The 23,817-nt window shown below is 37.6% G+C and overlaps 1 long non-coding RNA gene across 1 annotated transcript; it reads right to left on the minus strand.

The window, feature by feature from the left end:
• Window positions 1-7,105: 7,105 nt before the first annotated feature.
• Window positions 7,106-18,341, minus strand: LOC118766454. Its single transcript, XR_005002388.1, has 3 exons — window positions 18,331-18,341; window positions 8,284-8,290; window positions 7,106-7,441 (listed from the first exon to the last, which is right to left on the minus strand). It is a non-coding gene; the product is annotated as an uncharacterized LOC118766454 (long non-coding RNA).
• Window positions 18,342-23,817: the final 5,476 nt, after the last annotated feature.

Genomic DNA, 23,817 nt, shown 5'->3' on the forward strand with positions numbered 1-23,817 from the left:
AATAGTTCCTAATTTAGGCTCTTGATCAGCAATATGAGGGGGCCGAAGCTGTGAATTAAAATGTTCCCAGTACTTGTTTGGTATTGTCTTTAAACGAAGCATAAAAGTATAAGGCAAAGTTGATATCGACGGGATTCGAACTCATAAAATAAAGTCAGAACAAATTACCATGAAACAGTTTGTCTGATACTCTAACGATCCTAATTATTTGGAATGAATTGAATTGGTTTACCTATGTTAAGTCCACTGCAGGACGAAGGCCTCAGCATGTTCTCTGCACCAACCACGGCCTGGCGTGGATGCCGTGGATTTATGCTCGTGATTATACTAGCTTGATGAGCCTACTCTGCCACACTGGCTCAACATGGCTTGGGAAACGGGTGTAGCTGTTATACTCCTATCCAGTAGTAAGTCAAATCGATGTAATCGACCCCAGTGTTCAACTAGCAATTATTTATCACTCTAAAAAATTAGTAATAATAATTTCTGAAATAGGCACAAGGCCAGCTATTATGAGGGAGGCGTTAGTCGATACCATCGGCTTCAGTATTTCACTGGTACTTAATCTTATCAACTTCGGAGAAATAAAACAAAGTGGACCCAGGCGGTAATTGGACTCAGAAATGTACACATCCGGAATAAATACCGCAAGCTTACTGAGTCTAAAGCTACTGAAACAGTAGGAGATTTCTAGAAGAAATAGACAAGTAGATGGAAAGAAATGGAACTGCACGGCTAATTCATGGATCAAACTAAGAATGATGGAATACTCATCTGATTGACGGGCAGAAACATGAAACGGTGGGTGGGGGTGGGGGCGCTATAGCGCTAATTAATCAACACTCATTACAAATGTGCCATAGAGGTCAGAGGCAGAACTATCTCATAGGATGCTTGATTTCTCCTTGGTTCATGTGAATTTAAGTGGTTGACAAATACAGTCCTTGAGACAACTGTACTTCAATTCCAATTGGATTCCTGAATCCATTGCACTCGAGTCTTGCGTACAGAGTGGTCGTTTCAGAGCAGCGCGCTTCAGTGGCTTTGCTCATAGATATCAAATCTATTCTTGACAATTTTGCTCTATGATGCCCGGGTTTACGGTAATGCTTTTAAGTTATCCAAATCTATCTCCAGAACTTTAATACCGTTTTTTGCAACATCCTTAAATCGCTTTGTTTACGCTGTAGCCTTTTCCTTGTGGTCAGCTCCTTATAACACACACACACACACACACACACACATATATATATATATATATATACACACATACATACATGCATACATACATACATACATATATATATATTGCATATGCATGCAATCAAAAATGTTCCTGATAAGGTTTGAAACCACAATCTAGAGATATACGTTTAAATATGGTGAGATTGTTAGCATGAAAATGGTTACTATACATAACTTCATACATAAATGAAGGCATTTACACATACAGGCGCATATATACAAACACGCACACATATACACATACCAATATTAGGTTTGTGTATGAGTATGTATTTGCTTTATGATCTGTCTGTATGAGCATAAACATAAGTTGACTTCATAGCTGTCGCCATAAATTTAAAATAATATGTAAATAAATATATAGATTAAAAATGTAAAATATATAAGACAGTAGCTTTCTACTAAAACATTTTTGATAAGAGCATAATTTTCTTTTTACCATGGATTTTTCTTGATAGGTACAACATTTGAGACAAACCGTGTACGCACATATTTGCTTTAGCAGCCATGATGGGTTAGAAAGTATAACATAAATAAGCTTATAAAAACAACAGGAAGTTGGTTTGTTTGGAGAAGTGGCCATGACAGTTCGTGGTGAAATTGCAATTTCGAAACAAATGTGATATGATATATTACTTTTCTATATTGTTTTTGTAGTTGTTTATCTAAATTCTGCCCTGCTCCAGTTGATCCATGATTAAAGCCTTTCCAGCAATGGCCATCCTGTCTTTTCATATGTAATGATCTACGTATCTAGTAACATGTCTTCCAAGTATTTTCAAGACAGTCGAGTGTAAATGGGGGGAGATTTGACTGCTATATTAAGCTGTCCGTGTAACTTTATAGTGGATCCTTCTCTGGTGTGAATTTTATCCTCCTATAAGAATGACCCTAATCCTTGCCTTAGCACTTTAAGGATTGACTAAATCGGATACTTAATTGATTTTTCAAATATAAAAATTTGCTACATTTATTGTTTTATTATTTCGCTGTTGTAAGGTGGCGTGCTGGCAGATTCGTTGGCACGCAGGCTAAAATGCTTGGCGGCATTTCGCCCGCCTTTACGTTCTGAGTTCAAATTCCGTCGAGGTCGACTTTGTCTTTCATCCTTTCAGGGTCGAGGAAAAAAGTACCAGTCAAGCACTGGGGTCGATGTAATCGACTTACCCACCACCCGAAATACCTGGTCTCGTGTCCAAATTTGAAACCATTATTTCGGAGTTGTACTTGTGAAGCAAGTGACTTAATATGAGAGCATGCGTCGAAACTGAAGCAATCACAGCGTCAAAGTGTCACTTAATCACACTCGAAGTATGTTATATTTTCACTTCTTTTTGTCGCACTTCTGCAACCGTAGTTACTAACACTTTTCCACGACGATGCAATTGCTTTATTTGATTCCGAAATAATAAACGATTCAAATCTTTGGATAAGGATGACAATTTTGAGGGAGGAGGCAAGTCGATTAAATCTATCTCAGTAATTGAATGGTACTGCATTTTATTGACCCCGAAAGAATGACAAGCAAAGGTAACCTCGGCAGGATTTGAACTCAGAACGTAAAGCTCAAATAAATTTTGCAACACATTTTGTACGACGCACTAATGATTCTGCATGCTTGCTAGCAAACAGCATTGTTGCTGAGCATTCTATCTATCTCGGTCAATTGAGCACTATAATGTCAAAAGTATTTTAATCATTATCTATTTCGGGCTATCCTTCCTTTTAAGAGATATTTGGTTACCAATTCTAACTGATCAGGCCACCTTCACATTCAAGATACCTTCTGTATTCGTCTACCATCTTTGTATGAATGTTTCTTCCTGGTTGAAATATTAAGGTTTATTCTGCCTGGCCATCTGTATAACGACAAGGTTGTAACGCAAAGTGTCTTACTCTCTTCGTCAGTCTTTGCTTAAACCTTCATTGCAGACTTTTGATTGTTCCCGTTGCCGTGATTACTCATAGCGTATGGATTTTGGAGCAGTGGAACTTCGTTTTTATCCAGTCGGAATACCACATATCCTATTGTAAATATAAAACCGGAAGTGTATTTTGGGCTGTGGATCAGCAGACGTCTCGTCAATGATACACATATGTCTTCTTTTAGATACGGAGAAGTAGATATGGCGAGTGTTATGATTTGAGATCGTGTATTGAAACTAAAACGATTGCAGCGTGGAAGAAACAAATTAGACCATTCAGAAACCCACTAAGACCGTGAACTTCACTTTAGCATTTATCGTTTGTAATAAGATGACAAAAAGTTTCGTCACACGAAGTCGCAACACAGCACAAATTTCTCAGTAATCTGACTGCAGTTCGAACGACGAGAATTTTGACACCATGTTGCAAACAGTAAATGTTTAAGTGAAATTAAAGGTCTTTGTGTGTTTCTATATGGCTAACGTGTCTTTTCTACACTGCAATCGTTTCTTTAAAGTAGTCCTACTTTATTTTCTCCCATCTTATTTTGTTGTGATGTTTTGTAATAGCTAGGTTTTGGAGACACGGGAAATGTTCATGAAATTCGTAAACCCAACGAAGTCTGAGATTTAGGCTGCTAAATGCTCCGCTTTATTCACGTAGACGATTACAGGAAAGTCATACGCAAAAAGGGAATTCCCGAGGGTCTATGTAATGGGAAACAAAAAACTGCAGTGTCTTATGTTTAGAACGAGGACCGAAGAATATGAGGGCATAGTAGAGCACCGACCGTATGGAAAGAAAAGACTGGTTGTTGTTGTTGTTGTTGTTAATGCGAGGCCTTAATGGCTTGCCATAACATGAACAATGAGAGAAAAGATAAATGGGTCTGTAGTGCCTGAGTGGAGGTTGTGGGGAGAGAATCTAGCTCTAAGGTTACTGAAATGTAAATTCGTATATATTTCTTCGATGTTTCCGCAGTTCATTACGATATTAAATGCACACAGTATAGTTAAAACAATTATCAGTCAAGATTTAAGAAAAACATTTGATAGGCGTAGGAGTGGCTGTGTGGTAAGTAGCTTGTTTACCAGCCACATGGTTCCGGGTTTCGTCCCACTGCGTGGCACCTTGAGCAGGTGTCTTTTACTATAGCCTCAGGTCGACCAAAGCCTTGTGAGTGGATTTGGTAGACGGAAACTGAAAGCCTGTCGTATATATGTTAATATATGTGTGTGTGTGTGTGTGTGTGTGTGTGTGTGTGTGTGTGCGCGTGTGTGCGTTTGTACCGCAACATCGCTTGACAACCGATGCTGGTGTGTTTACGGCACCGTAACTTAGCGGTTCGGCAAAAGAGACCGATAGAATAAGTACTAAGCTTACAAAGAATAAGTCCTGGGGTCGATTTGCTTGACGAAAGCCGGTGCTCCAACATGGACACAGTCAAATGGGTGAAACAAGTAAAAGCGTAAAAGAGTACACACACACACATAAAATATATATGAACTTGCTAATTACTGAAATTAATACAAATTAGCACTTAAAAAAAAACAATGTTCATGAATAAATATTAGTGCATACGTGTGTTTCTTTTTATAGTACATATATAAATTTATTTTTCATGTAATCAAATGTGCATATAATTAGACAAACATGTAGGTAAATGTCCTGCGGCTCTCAAGCATCCGATATTTATTGCATGTGGCTCTTAAATTAAGCATGTTTGACAGGTCCTGTATTTACGGGTGAATGTGTGCGTGCGTGTATGTATGTATGTATGTATGTATGTAGTATGTATGTATGTATGTATGTATGTATATATATATAATATATATATATATATATATATATATATATATATATAATATATATATTATATATATTATTATATTATATATATAGTTAATCCAAACAAGAAAACACAAAAAAAACACAGCAACGCGAGGACGTGGAACAAATAAAGTATTATTGGACGCTCAGGAAAGAAGGAAAAAGGAGGGATTAACGTTTCGAGCGGAGCTCTTCGTCGGAAACAAGGAGAAGGAAAGATCCCGAGAAGGGATATATATATATATATATATAATATATATATATATATATATATATATGAATTAAAATCCAATACAAGGAAACCAGGCTGCAATTCTAATATTTATTACATTATAATATAATATATTATTTATATTATAATAATATAATATTATGTTAATAAATTAGAATATGTCAATCGTAAGTCTCCATTTCTTTTCGTATATAATATATATATATATATAATATATATATATATTATATATATATATATATATATACACACATATATAAGATACAAAATGGGACAAAGAACGCAAAACATCCGGACAACTAGATGATACAAAAACGGACAACAAAACATCCAGATAGATGATGCAAAAAATCAAGGACGTGTCATTCGAAGCCTTTTATCCTCAGTCAAGAACCGGATCATCCTCGCAAGCCGAAATTGCGAGGATGATCCGGTTCTTGACTGAGGATAAAAGGCTTCGAATGACCCGTCCTTGTTTTTTTGTATCGTCTATCTGGATGTTTTGTTATATCCTTTTGTATTACCTAGTTGTCCGGATGTTTTGCGTTCTTTTCCCATTTTGTATCTTATATATGTGTGTGTTATATATATATATATATATTTATATATATATATAAATATACATACATGCATATATATATATATATGTATGTATGTAAGTATGTGTGTGTGTGTGCGTGGTGTTTATTTACAACTGTATCGACCACAGTAAGAACAAGTGACGTTGGATCGACAGATAGGCCAGGGCAGGCCTATATTCTATCCGCTCTGCAGGATGACGGTTCATTGCAGGGATTCCTATTTACAGCTATGTGGACCGAAGTATCGTGAGGTGAAGTGTTTTGCTCAAGAACACAATGCACCACTGTTCTGGGAATCGAAACCACGACAGTAAGGTCGTGGCTACAACACCTTGACCACAAGGCCACGTGCCTTCACACACACACGCACGCGCATGAACACACACATATGTACACACACACACGCATATATATATATTATATATTAAGAAGGCGGCGAGCTGGCAGAAACGTTAGACGCCGGGCGAAATGCTTAGTGGTATTTCGTCTGCCGTTACGTTCCGAGTTCAAATTCCGCCGAGGTCAGGTCTTTTGCCTTTCATCCTTCCGGGGTCGATAAATTAAGTACCAGTTACGCTCTGGGGTCGAGTAATTCAACTAATCCGTTTGTCTCCTCTGTGTTTAGCCCCTTGTGGGTAGTAAAGAAATATATATATATTATATATATATACATATATATATACACATGTATATATCTACATATATACACATACATATACATGGATCACACACACACATATATATACATAAACATACACACATATATGTGGTGTATATATATATATATTATATATATATATCTATATGTGTGTATGTATGTATGTGTTTATATATATATAATATATATTAATATATATATTTATATAATATATATATACATAGTTAGATAAACAAACTTACATGGCTTGATAAAACACTACGAGGGACGATGATCGGGGAGGTGAGAGTAATCGACACTTTTGCCAGTTGGAATAATGTTCTGTCAGAATAATGTTCGTGTCACATTATCTTTACGACTGGAATAGTGACATTGTTAAACTCACCAGGCTTTCTTCAATTTCATTCCCTGTCTGTCTGCTCGCCCGCAAGCCGGTCTGCCTGCGTGTCAGCCGGTCTGATTGTTTGTAGTAAGGACGATACTACAGGGTCAGGCAAAATGATCTGACACATTTCTAGGTTAAATAAAAGGCAAATGAAGTAAAGAAACAAAAAATGTGTTTTTATTTTTAAAAAGTACATATAATGCCATTTTGTTTCATTATGTTTTAAAAATTAAATCAGTCAAATGGGATCCATTATTGTCCACACACTGTCGAAGGCTTTCACGAAAGTTGTCAATAACTCGGCGGGTCATTTCATGTGGAATGGCAGTAATTTCTTGACGAATTGCATCTTTAAGTTCTGGCGGTGCGAGGTCGGCCGGTTGATTTTCGTTTCAATGCAGATCCAGTAGCTCTGAAGTTGGTAACCCATAACAAGATCGTGTTTCGAGCTGGTACGGGATCATGTCTACCAAGATTGAAGTGCAAACGGAACGCTCTTTGTGTTGCAGTTACAGAATCGTTTGTTTTGATAAACGTTTCCACAATGAAAGCGCGATGCTCACCAGTCCAATTCATGGCAGCAACTGAAAAAGGAACGAAAAACAATGCCTTATATTTAAACTACAAATGTGTCAGATCATTTTGCCTGACATATACATATATAGAGTTACAGATGATAATCTTCCTTTTACTTGCATCAGTCACTGGTCTGTATGTGTTCCTAGTGGTTGGAGTTTTCGGCTTTAGATCGTAAGGTCGTGACGTCGATTCCCGACGACGTGTTTGTGTCCACTCCGCAGGCAAAAACGTGTAGTATTTCCGGCGGCGCTCCTGTGTACTCCGCAGATAAAAATGTGTAGTATCTCTTTTCTCCAAGGGCCCCAGCCTTGTCCCAATTCTTTGTCACGCTGAATCTCTAGAAACTACATTAAGGGCACGTGTGTTTGTGGAACAGCCTGCTTCGTTGATCGGATAAACTAGAACACCTCGTTGTAACCGATGGAGAGCTAGTTTCATTGTATTGCGGCCATGTTAAACTATAGAATATCTTTAATCTAGTTATACTCTAATATTTTTGTGGAGGCGCAATGGCCCAGTGGTTAGGGCAGCGGACTCGCGGTCATAGGATCGCGGTTTCGATTCCCAGACCGGGCGTTGTGAGTGTTTATTGAGCGAAAACACCTAAAAGCTCCACGAGGCTCCGGTAGGGGATGGTGGTGATCCCTGCTGTACTCTTTCACCACAACTTTCTCTCACTCTTACTTCCTGTTTCTGTTGTACCTGTATTTCAAGGGGCCGGCCTTGTCACTCTCTGTGTCACGCTGAATATCCCCGAGAACTACGTTATTGGTACACGTGTCTGTGGAGTGCTCAGCCACTTACACGTTAATTTCACGAGCAGGCTGCTCCGTTGATTCGGATCAACCGGAACCCTCATCGTCGTAACCGACGGAGTGCTTCCAAACTCTAATATTTAATTACCAAACTATTTAACAAAACAATCACTCTTAATATTTTTGATTTTAGTTCATATATAATAATTATAAAATAATAAATATATATATAAAAATAAGTATCTAAATCATAATCAACAATTATATTAATTAAAATCCATATTTTTTCCATCAATAAACATATAAATAATAAAATAAATTAGTCCAATTATTACTTACATAAATATTTTAGATATCTTTCGAAAATATTTATGAAAATTCTAAAGTAAAAACATATAACTTATCGTTTAATTTTTATATATATATTTATTATTTTATAATTATTATATATGAACTAACATCTAAGAATATTAAGAGCGATTGTTTTGTTAAATAGTTTGGTAATTAAATATTAAAGTATAACTAGGTTAAAGATATTCTATAGTTTATTAATGTTTTATTAAGCTAATTTATATCTTCTCAGATAAATACATTTTTCTATCTATTTACTTTATTTTTTTTACCTTAAATATTCAACATAATAAATGTATAGTTGGCAACTGGTCCTTATGTTTTAAGTTTCAAATTTAGTTAATAGAGTTTCTTCTATAATAAAAATCATTGTTTTATTTCTTTTATAAATATTGTTTAACTCTATTTGCTTATTTATTTAACTATTATTGTTATTATTGTTAACCTGAAAAGTGACTATAATTTTAAATTCAATTGATTTTCGATTAAATCTAATTTAATTGTAATTCTAATTTAATTATAGCCATGAAACGTACGTAGTTTTTTTTACTTATTATTTATTGATTATTCATTTTTATACTTTTTGTGATTTAGTTATATGTTTTAAAAAATATATATTATATTTTGTATTTATGATTTGGTTTATGTCTATCATCTTTTGAATTGCATAATAGTGGTTTTTCTCTAATTTATATATATATATATATATAAGATTAATCAAAGGACAAACTGGTATGTCTAACTGCTTGAAATAACAGTCAAAAGTCTTATTAAATCGCCAAAAATACACTGATGAAAACTACAGAAGTCAAACGAAGGCAAAATCAGGTTAAGACAATCTACTAACATACATTTAAGTATTGGACTCACGTGGACCGGTTTCTGCATTGGTAAAATAAATCTTAGCTTCTTCAGCACGCGTTACCATGATTAGAGACTCCCAACCCATCGCTTCGAAGTCTGTGCTGCAACTGATTCGTTTCGCGCCGAAATCACAACAGCTACCAGTGTAAAATAATCTTAACCTGATTTTTGCCTTCGTTTGATTTCTGTAGTTTTCATCAGTGTATTTTGGGCGATGTAATAAGAGTTTTGACTGTTATTTCAAGCAGGTAGACATACTTAGTATGTCCTTTGATTAATCTTAATCCATCGACTATTTAATGCTAGTTTTTGGCCTGCTATCACCTGTGTCATTGATTCTGTTATTATCATTTTTAAAATAGTTACATTGAATAATAATAGAATTAATGACTCCTTCGTAAATTAATTTTTGATGATTTTATATATATAGATATATATATATATATATATAGCGCAGGAGTGGCTGTGTGGTAAGTAGCTTGCTAACCGGGTTCCGGGTTCAGTCCCACTGCGTGGCATTTTGGGCTAGTGTCTTCTGCTATAGCCCCGAGCCGACCAATGCCTTGTGAGTGGATTTGGTTGACGGAAACTGAAAGAAGCCTGTCGTATATATATATATATATATATATATATATATATATATATATATGTATGTGTGTGATTGTGTTTGTGTGTGTGTGTTTGTCCCCCTAGCATTGCTTGACAACCGATGCTGGTGTGTTTACGTCCCCGTCACTTAGCGGTTCGGCAAAAAAGACCGATAGAATAAGTACTGGGGTCGAGTTGCTCGATTAAGGTGGTGCTCCAGCATGGCCGCAGTCAAATGACTGAAACAAGTAAAAGAGTAAAAGAGTATATATATATATATATATATATATATATATATATATATATATATATCGCCTAGGCATTGAGAGAGCAATAACCCGATGTAGAACTCAATGTACGAATGTTTCTGAACGAAGTGTTGGTCGCGTATAGAGCGGAAATAAGAAAGAGAGATGAAAAAGGAATAAATAAAGTTATTTAGACACTCATTTAGTCCTTTGTCATCTCTCTTTTATACACACACACATATATATTTATATACATATATATGTGTATGTGTGTATGTGTGTGTGAGAGAGAGAGAAAGTGCATGTGTCTGTGTGTGCGTATGTATAGAATGTAGAAAAGTTGGTATTTTATACTGTGTAAATTGCACACGCGTATCGGTAAACTGACTGGCAGGATTACATTTCAGTTACTATTAACATCTTGTCACTGCCGAATTTCCCCTCGCAGCTACTAACCAAAGCATTCTCCCTCTATCGATCATTATAACATCAATATAACTGCCATTATTATTGTAAGTACTTCTGATACTGATACGTTGCCTGTAATCACCACAGTGACGCTGATAAGATCAAAGCAGCAAGCGCGCTGGCTACAGAGATATAGTAGATATCAAGATCGTCGTAGATGGCATTTGAGCTGGTACCGCTAGCGCTAGTGTTGGGAGTGAAGGTACTGCTGTGTTAAGTTGGCTAGTGTAGCATGTGTCTACACACTTACACACACACACACACACACACACACACACACACATAAACACACGCGCACACACATATATATATGTATGCATATACACATGTATACGTACACACACACACACACATACACACACACACATACACACACGCACGCACACATATATATGTATGCATATACACATGTATACGTACACACACACACACACACATACACACACGCACACACACATATATATGTATGTATATACACATGTATACGTACACACACACAAACACAAGCACATATACACGCATACACACACATGTATAATGTACGTATACACACATACGCATACACATATATTATATGCATAAATACATGAACGTGGTAAGTAGAATTTTACAAACAGACTGTTCAAATAATTTGATCCTTTGTTTTATATTATCAGCCTGATAATGTTATCTAAAATACTCCACCCTAAAGTAATCACAATGAGAAGCTTTCTTTATATATATATTGTAAAATTCTAATGTAGCGACTCGTAAGACGAGCTAAACCTTTATTTAGCTGTTTATTTATGTAAAGAATGTGTGTATGCTTTAGTGTGTGTGTACGAGGTCTGATCAATAAGTATCCGGACTGTCGCCATAGTAACAAAGGTAAAGCACGCAAAATGAAGTCGCTTGCCAAAAATTGTCCTTGAAACTTTGCTGTGCATGCGCACTAAGTTTTGACGTTCTAGCTCTCTTCCGCTGTTTATAGTAGTGCTTGGTAGGAAGGTGTATAGCATTGTCACATTGATCATGACAGAGGAAGTTGTCATAGCGATACCTACTCAGAGGCTTACGCAAAGTTGTAGAAAATGTATAGAGAGGAATGTATGAGTCACACATAAGTGTACGAAAGGTTCAAACGTTTCTAAGATGGTTGAAAACAATGTCGATATTGATGAACGTTCTGGGAGACCTGCAACCAGCAGAACTCAGAAAGACATCGTAGATGTGCGTGCAGCTGTGAGGAGAAATCGTCGAATCACCATCATGAGTTTTCAGAGGATGTGCAGATCAATTACGGTTCAGTTCAGTCCCTGATCGCTGAATATTTGGCTATGAGATGCATGGTTATCAAATTTGTGCCAAAACTGCTTTCAGCTGACCAAAAAGACAGTCGGGTTTCAGTTGCACAAGATCTCCTTGATTGTGTTGAGAAAGATGAAAACTTTTTGAAAACTTTGTGTAGGCTTGTGAACAGGTATCGCCAAGCTTTTGGCAAAATTTGATGGCAGATTCTCTGCTCAACTTTCTTTGTCATAATCAATACGACAATCACATGCTACACACGTTCCTTCCAAGCATTGCCTTAAACAGTGAAAGTGAGCTACAACGTTAAAACTTAATGTGCATGCGCAGCAAAAGTTCAAGGTCAATTTGTGCCAAACAGCTTCACTCTGTGTGCTTTAGCTTCGTTACTATGGCAACAGTCCGGGTACTTATTGATTAGATCATGTATACGGCAAACAAAACTGTTTAGCATGGCGGGAATATAACATATTTTCACCACCGTCTCTTTCTACTATAGGCGTAAGGGCTGAAACTTTCGGTGAGTGGTGAGGTGCTAGTCGGTTACATCGACCCCAGTGTTTAACTGGCACTTATTTTACCGACTTCGAAAAGACGTAAAGCAAAGTCGACCTCAGAACCTGAATTTGAACTCAGAACCTAAAGGGCAGGAATAAATGCTGCTGCGCATTTTGTCCGACGCGTTAACGACTCTGTCAGTTCGCACACCTTGCCACCACCAGTAATTCATCCTCAACAATAATACGTGTCAAACATGGAGCCTCTATGTGGTCCCTGACCTGCTAGAAATAACTGCTAATAACTCTTTCTACATCTTCCTGCGACTACTTCCCTACATCTTTTTAAAAAAAAAACCCACGAAAAAATGAAGGACAATATTGCATAATCTAGTTAGAGATATACTTTATATGCCACATTTTTAAGTTGAGACGTAATCGATCAAAGCTGACCTCGTCTTAAACTGCAACGCAAACCACAGTGCAGACAAGAGCACAACTGGAGCTGCTACTACTATTTCAGCTGGTAATCCCCCACCTCATTCTCCTGAACTTACTACTACTACTACTACTACTACTACTACTATACTAGAAAGGCCTCCGCCCGTTCTTCTCCCATTTTCTCCCAAATTTGTTTATTTAAAAAGTTTTTTTGCCAAAACCACCCCATTTTCGGATACGGAGGTTCCGAAAATTGCCAAAAATCTACCGCTGTTGCTGCTGCTGCTGCCTCACTTTCTACTACTACTACTACTACTACTACTACTACTACTACTACTACTACTACTACTACTACTACTACTACTACTACTACTACAGCTACAGCTACAGCCAGGCAGGCACTAGTTACACAAATACACACAAAAAAGATCCGGTGTCAAAGATAACATAATCCTCGTTTGTCAACGAACCAACGAAAATTGAAATTATATCTCATCGTATCAATATCTACGGCTGTATAGTACGTTATGAGGGTGTTGGTGTTGTTAATGTTATTTGAGGTGGTGGCGGTGGTGGTAGTCGGAGTGGTGTTATTGGTGATAATGTTGGTAGTGGTTATAGAGGCTGTGGTGTTGTGATTAGATGTAGTAATGGTCTTAGTAGTAGTACTACTAGTAGTGGTTATAGAGGCTGTGGTGTTGTGATTAGATGTAGTAATGGTCTTAGTAGTAGTAGTAGTGATGGGTGCTGTTGCGGTGTTGGTATAGTGTTACTGGAAATGGAAGAGGTGACGATGGTGGTCATGGACAGTGTGACTAAGTAGCTCGTTTTACAACTACAAGGTTTCGGGTTCGCTCCCACTGAGTGGCACCTCGGGCGAGTGCCTTCGGCTGTTGCTCCCGGGATGACCAATGCCTTGTGAGTGAATTTGGTTGGCGGAAACTGTGTGGAACATTCATACAAACATGTGGAGACGCGTGGCCTAGTGGTTAAGGTGCTCGACTTGTGATCGTAAAATTGTAGTTTCGATTCCTCTACCGGGTGATACGTTGTGTTCTTGAGCAAAACACTTCATTTCACGTTGCTCCAGTCCACTCAACTGGCAAAAATGAGTCATCCTGCGACGGACCGACGTCCCGTCCAGGTGGGAAATATGTACGTCACTGAAGCCGGGAAATCGGCCATTATGAGTCGGCATGAGTCGAGGAGGTAGCTTTACATTTACTTTATATACACACACACACAAACACAAACACACACACACACACACACACATATATATAGGGTGCAGGTGTGGCCGTGTGATAAGTAGCTTGCTTACCAACCACATGTTCCGGGCTCACTTCAACAGACTGGCACCTTGGGCAAGTGTCTTCTACTATAGCCTCGGGCCAACCGATGTCTTGTGAGTGGACTTGGTAGACAGGAACTGAAAGAAGCCCGTCATATATATATATATATAGAATATATATATATATATATATATATATATATATATCTATATATATATATATAAGACAAGAAATAATTTTTACCTCTTTTTATGGAGACAAAAGGGTTTATAGAACAGTAAAAGATAAGTGCACATATGCGTGTACACATATATACAGAGGTTGGACAAAATAATGGAAACATTTTAAAATCTCAAGCAAATTTATTTTAATATGGTGTAGGAACGCCTTTGACTGTAATTACACCTTGATTTCTACGAGGTATGGATTCGTACAAAGTTGGAATTGTTTCCAAAGGAATTTTGTCCATTCTTCAGCTAAAACTGTCTCCAGTTCTTGTAGTGATGATGGTAGAGGATATCGACTCCTTACTTGTTTTTCTAAAATGCACCATAAATGTTCAATAATATTCAGATCTGGGAACTGTGGTGGCCAGATAAGATATTCAACTTCACTAGAATGTTCCTCGTGCCATTCATTAACAACTTTAGCTGTGTGTATTGGTGCATTATCATCCTGAAATATTGTGTTTCCTTCCAGAAACAGTTCTGCAACCATAGGATGTATTTGATCAGATAAAATGCTTAAAGTCCTGACTGTTAATTCTACCGTGAAGGGAAACCATTGGGCCAGCGGATTTCCAAGATATAGCCCCCATTCCCAGATCATCACAGATCCTCCTCCATGTTTAACAGTTGGAAGAAGGCAGTCTGGGTCAAATGGTTCTTTTGGCTGTCTCCACACGTATACTCGGCCGGTATTCGGAAATGAGGTAAAGGATGACTCGTTCGAGAAAATGACATTCTTCCACTGCTCTAGAAACCAATTCTGTAGGTTTTTACTCTACTCTAAACACTTTGCAATCTTTGTTTTTGAAAGTAGTTTTCTGATTGCAGCTCTGCCGTGAAATCTGGCTTTCTGCAACTTCCGGCGAACAGTTTTTGTGGAAACTGGGTTCTCGTTGTGGTCATTGAACTCTTCAGTAATTTTGGGAGCTGTACTTTTGTGATTCTTTCTAACAACTCGCGTAAGAGTCCAACAGTCCGTATCTGAAAGCTGTGGGTTTCCGGAGTTTTGTTGCGACGAAGAGGTGATTCTCTCTTTTTCAAAGACTGTCATTACTTTCGAGACAGTACTTCTTGATACACACACAGCATTTCGGCTGTTTTCGTTATGCAAGCGCCTGCCATACGAGTGTTAGAATACGACCGTACGTGCGGAGTTTCGGTGACATTGTTCTCCTCTCGTTCAACAGCGTCCGGCCGCATCCCAACATAACATAATATAATGTTATATATGCCATAATATACTGTTTAATATACAGTCCCAAAGTAAATGTATAAAGGGACGCCAAAAACCGTTCTACTTTTATAAAGAGAAGATAGATTTATTTCACAGTGTACAAAGTGATGTGTTATATTTAGCGTAGTGTTGTGTCATGAATGCATGCTTATAATACTTGTGTCTGTATGTTCGTGTGTATGAAAGAAGTACAGAAATAAGGTTTATGCAAATACAACAGAGCATAAGAGAAATCTCAACATTTTGTGTTTAAATGAAGTTACTTTAGAGTTATTTTACCAGTTCATGTAGTACACGATAATGAGTTCTATACAAGATTTGAGTCTCGGAGCTGAGATTAGTTGAGTCACTTGTTGTGCATATTTTTCTCTTGATATAGATATTCTTTCAGATATATATACTGCAACTGTTTTTCCGTGGTGAGATTTTCACACTAACAGCATGAGTTGAATCTGTATTTATCTTGTGTACAAGTTGAAAGCTTCTAAGATGGAGACGATGTTGGTGATGACGTTATGTCTGTCGCTGGTTTACAATAGCGTCTTCATAGTATGGTTGGCTTGGTTGTCGTCTACCTTTCGAACTGGAACATGGTTGAGTAAGCTCTGTGTGGTCTCCGACCAAGACCTTAAAAGGTCTTAAGTCAAAAGACATGAATCGTGATATGATCAGCTTATTTAAAGAGTTAAGATGGCTAAAATAAAAAGTCCTATCCGAAAGCCGTGATTGGTCAGTTTACACACTGGCGCGAAGTAAGTAGAGAGACAGACCGCGCTTAGATGCTAACCAATCATAATAGTGGACACAACAAGGTTAAACTAGCCAAAGATATTTGTAATCTCAAACGAGATCATTCTTAATATTTTTCTCAAACTGTGAAGATAGCAATGAAAAAACAATGTTGCTACACGAGCACCAACAATTTGACCTCTTTGAAAGTCAGATAGATCTGTCATTTTAATGAATTTTAATTACCATTTTCTCAAGATATCTGAAAAGAAACAGCAATTTTAGAAAAACATATTAAGCAACACAAATAATAAATCCGAATATATAAAAATAAAGAAGCTTTTGACGGTTTTATACATATATCAAAATTTTGATGCTATGAGGCTAGGTGTTTCCATTATTTTCTCCAACCCCTGTATATATAATTTGGAACAATGGGTATATCTCCGCATGTAAATAATGCTGGGTTCAAAATCCCTTTTGGACAGAAAATGTTGAAGGCTTTGTGCTTCGAGATACACTTTTCCAAAAACGAACAATTTACGTTCTCTTGAAAGTTCACAAATTCTTATGGCGTCAACAATGTATATATATATATTATATATATATATATATATATATATATATATATTATACACACATCCATATAAGTGTAAACATTGTAACTTAGTGCATTAAAGGAAGTTAGCTTCTATCCGTTTTAATAAAAGATTTGTACATATTTTCACGTATTTTATTTGATTTCAGTCTTGGTTGTTAGGTGTTTTATTTCAGTTTTTATGCTTTGAAATATGTTCGACTGAGATCAACGTAAAGTCGGATATATCGACTCGAGTTCGAGTGTATATTTTTCCATCAATTTCTTCTTACGTAAAGTCGAAAAAAATAAAAGTAACACGAAACGACGTAAGTTGAGATGTACCTATATATATATTTGCATCTGTGTATGTTTGTACATCCGTTTGAGTGTGTGCATGTATATGTGCTAAGATAGTTATGCAAACACTCATACATACATACATGCATACATACATATATGCATACATGAGCACGTAATTTGAATAGGCGTTGATGTAAGCTGTGTTTTGCAATAGAACCGCAGAACCGTCTCCTTACGCTATCATGTACTTCGTGACTTCCACACCAGTCAACCTATATCCACAGGAGTGTGTAAGTATGGATAGGAGATCAATACCTGGTGTCGTATGGCATTTGGAGTGGGTGTGAAGTTTCATAACAACACGGAACCTTAGTATCAATATCAGTCAGAAAGGAAACGCGTTCAAACATTACTGCTGGTTTGTGAAGGTCTCTTTTTCATTGTTTCTTTCCTTCCTTCTTTCATTTTTTTCATTTTTCTTTTCTTTTTCCCTTTTTCCCTTTTTTTCTTTTCCTTTTTTTCCTTTTTTTCTTTTCCTTTTTTTCCTTTTTTTCTTTTTTTTGTTCTTTTTTCCCTTTTACGATCCCTTTTGATCGAAAACCTACGCCACCTTTTTTTTTTCTCCCCAAAAGAAAAGCTCTACCTTGTAACTTGTCCCATCTGTGTGCAGCCCTTGTGGCCAATAAAGGAACTTATCTTCCTTAAGACTATAGTTGTTGTTCTTGCGTTTCATTTATTCTCATTCTTCTCTTCTCCACCTCCTTCTTTATTCTCTTTCTTTTGCCACCCACTCTTTTGCGTGTATCTTGCACTCTTACACTTTCTTACTAAAACACTGTTTGTTGTCATTGATATTCACGCTGACTGTTCGTTGATTTCCGTCTATCACAGTTACATTCGCACACGCACACACACACACATACGCGCGCGCGTGCGCATACACTCATAGCCGTGCATGTAAATATAAATATACACATATGTACGGACACATCGATAGTAATACATTCAGACACACATGCAAGCAGATACACACAGATACAAACACACTCGCACACATGCAGACACAGACACACACACACACATATATACGCATACACACACAGACGTGCACGTACATGTAAATATACACACATATGTACAGACACGTATATAGTAATACATTCAGACACATAAGCATGCAGACACACACACACACGCACACCACACACACACAACACACACACACACACTCGCACACGCACAGACGTGCACGTACATATAAGTATACACACATATGTATAAACACGTATATAGTAATACATTCAGGAACATCACATGTATACATACACACACACAAAAGCATAGAAACACACACATATACGCAAATAAACGCATGTACCAGTTATGAACTGGTGCCGATTAAATCGACTCTCTCCCTTTCTGCAGAATGTGTGATGCTGTGCTTATGTTAGAAGTCATTATTTTAAAAAGTAGTCCGGCGGGAAACTAGCAAGAATCGTTAACGCCTCGATTAAGCTATTTCGGCTGCATTAAGCCCCAGTTCTTTAATGTTCTTAGTTCATATCTCCCCGAGGATGATTTTTGTCTATCGATATGTTGTGTAGACCCCCCAGACGATGATGTAGGCTAGCCCAATACGTAGATATAGAGGGAGGAGCCTAGACATGAGGGGCAGAGTAGAGTTGAGTAGAAGGCATCCGAACGTGCGACATAACACGATAACTCAAACAACCACCCAAGTAGGGGAGTCGATGTAATCGACGTGCCCTTCCCCAAAAAAATTGCTGCACTTGTACCAAAGTTTGGAACACTTAGACTCAAATTCCACTGAGGCCGACTTTGCCTTTCACCTTTTTGAGGGCGATAAAATAAAGTACCGGTTAAGTTCTGAAGTCGATGGATCGACTATCCCACCTTCCTTAAAAATGCTGGCCTTGTGAGAAAAATTTTAAACAACTAATAGGAAAATAGTAAGGCTATAAGCTGGCAAAACCGTTAGAGCATCAAAATAAAGTGTTTTGCAGTATTTGCTGCGGTTCTTTACGTTCTGAGTTTAAATCTTTTTGGATTCGATAAAATAAAGTACCACTTAAGTATGGAATCAATGCAATCAACTGACTTCCTTCTGTTCAGAATTGGGTACTTTTTCGTTATCTCACCCCCATTAAAAATTTGCCATTAAAAAACTGGGTTATCTCCCCACTAATAAAATTAGTTTATGGGACAAGAGATTGGATTAAAAGTGTTAGATCCTTTTGATTCAATACTTCAACAGATTGTTGACTTATGGCCTCCTATATAAATGTTAGCAGATTCAATAAGATGTTTGTTTCAGTTTCTGTGTGTATTAACTTTTTCAGGAGGCGCAATGGCCCAGTGGTTAGGGCAGCGGACTCGCGGTCATAGGATCGCGGTTTCGATTCCCAGACCTGGCGTTGTGAGTATTTATTGAGCGAAAACACCTGAAAGCTCTACGAGGCTCCGGCAGGGGATGGTGGTGATCCCCGCTGTACTCTTTCACCACAACTTTCTCTCACTCTTACTTCCTGTTTCTGTTGTACCTGTATTTCAAGGGGCCGGCCTTGTCACTCTCTGTGTCACGCTGAATATCCCCGAGAACCACGTTAAGGGTGCACGTGTCTGTGGAGTGCTCAGCCACTTACACGTTAATTTCACGAGCAGACTGTTCCGTTGATTCGGATCAACCGGAACCCTCATCGTCGTAACCGACGGAGTACTTTTTCAGTTTTCAGTTTTCATGCTTATTAATCTTTTCAGTTTTGTATGATTTGTTATAAAAATGTTATTAGATTCAATACGAGGTTTCATTGTTTCACTTTTTTTTTTATTAAGGGTTAAACATTTTTTTTTTTAGTTGAGGGACATCACCAAAAGTACCGCTATTTCTCATAAAACTTGAGGAGATAACCTAATATTTTAATGGGGGTGAGATAACCAAAAAATAACCAGAATTGTTGGCTTTGTGTCCAAATCAGAAACACTTATTTAAAAAACGTAGTAGATGGTATAACATTCCCCTGATCAATGAATTACTGTTGACTCAATCACCTGGTCACGTGTACGAGACTTGAGCGCAGCTCTGGGGTGTTCAAAGGAGAAACTTCGCAGTTAAAAAATCTCGTACAACAATGGGATGAAATGTAGAGAAAACTATCAATACAATAAAGATTTGAATAATTACTTGCAGGACTATTTATAATGTGGACAAACTAACATTGTTGAAATGTCTATAGGCGCAGGAGCGGCTGTGTGGTAAGTAATTTGCTTACCAACCACATGGTTCCGCGTTCATTCCCACTGCGTGGCACCTAGGGCAAGTGTCTTCCACTATAGCCTTGGGCCGACCAAAGCCTTGTGAGTGGATTTGGTAGATGGAAACTGAAAGAAGCCCGTCGTATATATATATATATATATATGTGTGTGTGTGTGTGTGTGTGTGTATGTTTGTGTGTCTGTGTTTGCCCCCCCCCAACATCGCTTGACAACCGATGCTGGTGTGTTTATGTCCTCGTAACTTAGCGGTTCGGCAAAAGAGACCGATAGAATAAGTACTAGGCTTACAATGAATAAGCCCCGGGGTCGATTTGCTCGACTAAAAGCGGTGCTCCAGCATGGCTGAAACAAGTAAAAGAATAAAAGAATAATAAACAGGATTACTCCGCCGAAGTCGACTTTACCTTTCGTCATTTTAGGGTCGATAAAATGAGTATCAGCTGAGCACTGGAGTCGATGTGGTCGACTTACCCCTTTCGTCTGAAATTGCTCGCCTTGTGTCAAAATTTGAAATCAATATAGTAAAAGATTTGTCATAGCGGCGCTGAAGAAAAGACGAAATAGGACAGATGTCAGATACCGGCATCCTACTGAAAAGAAAAAAAAAAGGGGTCGTGCCTCTTGGATTTGGTTGTTCTAACTCGGACATTGTGGAGGCGCAATGGCCCATGGTTAGGGCAGCGGACTCGCAGTAGGAGGATCGCGATTTCGATTCCCAGACCGGGCGTTGTGTGTGTTTATTGAGCGAAAACACCTAAAGCTCCACGATGCTCCCGCAGGGGGTGGTGGCGACCCCTGTTGTACTCTTTCGCCCCAACTTTCTCTCACTCTTTCTTCCTGTTTCTTGAGTAACGCTGCGATGGACTGGCGTCCCTTCCAGCTGGGGGGAACACATACGCCACAGAAACCAGGAAATCGGGCCAATGAGCCTGGCTAGGCTTGAAAAGGGTGCATAATAAAATAAATTAAGTCAGACATTAGTTATATTTTCTTACATTTGAAAGTTGTTATACCTTGAAATTCCACGTCAGAAAAGATACCATTTAATATACACAATGAGCAATAACAACAGAAACAAAGACTACTACTACTACTACTTACTACTACTACTACTACCACCAGTACCACCACCAGCACCACCACCAGCACCACCAACGGCACCATCAACAGCACCACCACCACCACTACTAACACTACTACTACTACTACTACTACACTACTACTACTACTACTACTACTACTACTACTACTAGCACTTTCACTTCTACTTGATTACCGTCTTTTAAAGACAATAAGGTTCGATTTAAAGGAGATTGGGGAGTTATTTCTAGCAGACCAAGTGACCATATGAAGGCTCCCTCATGGGCTGGGTTGTCAGTATTATTAATACACAAGAGTCAATATAAAGTCATTCTATCGCAATAAAAAGACAAAATACAAAAAATAAAAACAGCACTGTGGAAAAACTAAATACGACGTTCATAAAGAGTTAAGCCCAGCGCGTAAACATAAAAATGATAAGTCTAATTTCTGACTCGACTTCGTTGAACCAGATTAGAAAACGCCCTGATAACACACACACACACACACACACACACGCACACACACACACACACACGCACGCACGACACACACACACACGCACGCACACACACACACACACATACACAACTATCTAAAATACTTCAAGATTACCGCAAAAGGTCTTTATTTCATTATATTTTATATTACTTTATTTCATTTTTGTCTTTGCATTTATTTTATATCTATGTTTGTTGCGACCATCATCATCACCACCACCACCACCACCATCATCATCATCATCATCATTGTTATTATTATTATTATTATTATTATTATTATTATTATTATTATTATTGTTGTTGTTGTTGTTGTTGTTGTTGTTGTTATTATTATTATTATTATTATTATTATTAGTAGTAGTAGTAGTAGAAGTAGTAGTATTAGTACTAATATTTTGTATTTTTTTATAGCCCAACAAAATAGAAGATCGGAAAACAAAGCTATAGCAAATAAAAGCAAAATCCAAAATGGCACATACAAAAGAAAAGGTAAGATATATATATAAAAAAAAATCAAGAAACAAAACAAAATGAAATGAAAAATCCCATATCAACACTCCACCCCCACCCCCCAAATATTTTCGGGTTTGAGAGACGAAAGAAAGGTGAAAGACGAATAAGAGATAAGACAAATAGAAATCAGCTTGTAGATTTTTATGAATTTAGAATTTAAGTTTCGAGTTTCGACTTGAAATAATAGAAGTTACAAAAACACAGTCAGGTGTACAAGTTTTACGTTATTTAGTTGTCACCGACTCCTTCCGTTGGCTGAAACTTTGAAGGCGGTGTCCCTGCATGGCCACAATACAGTGACTTATACAAGTGAAAGGTAGAAGATATCTATAAATTTTCAGTTTGTCAAAATGGCGCACAAAGACAAAATTAGTCAGATTGTTATTCGTAAAAAATAAGTAAAGTTGTACTGTAAGAAGATCGCCTTGATAGTACATGAACCAAGCTTCAGATGATCACTTATGACATGAGTACAAGACAAAGGTTTATGGGTATATTCCATTCCTTCTGTACCGTTTTTGTTCAATGTGCTGAAGCCCCAGGCCATATTACGTTACGTTTTAGAGACTTCCGTGCCAGACAAAGAACAAAGGATACTCGATTACATTGATTTTATTAGCAGAGACACAAACGTGAAATAGTCCAGTCAGATGGCACGACCAGTGAATTAGAAAACTATAAGAGGGATAGACCAAGATGCCAGGAGTCTATCAGATAGATATATCGACATGGCAGTGTATGTACTATAACATACAAACGAATTATTCAATGGATATACCAGCTTACCAACGAAAAACCTGATGGATAGACCGATATATGAATGACCTAAGGGTAGACCAGTAAGCTAACGAACTATAAGAGGGATAGACCAAGATGCCAGTAGTCTATCAGATAGATAGACCGACATGTCAGTGAATTATCGCATGGGTACTACATGCCAACGAATTATTCAGTGAATACACCAGCTTACCAATGATGTATGTGATGGATAGACCGATATATGAATGATCTAAGGGTAGACCAGTAAACTAACGAACTATAAGAGGGATAGACCAAGATGCCAGTAGTCTATCAGATAGATAGACCGACATGTCAGTGAATTATCGCATGGGTACTACATGCCAACGAAT

Source organism: Octopus sinensis, linkage group LG1, assembly GCF_006345805.1.
Source record: "Octopus sinensis linkage group LG1, ASM634580v1, whole genome shotgun sequence".
NCBI classification, from domain to species: domain Eukaryota; kingdom Metazoa; phylum Mollusca; class Cephalopoda; order Octopoda; family Octopodidae; genus Octopus; species Octopus sinensis.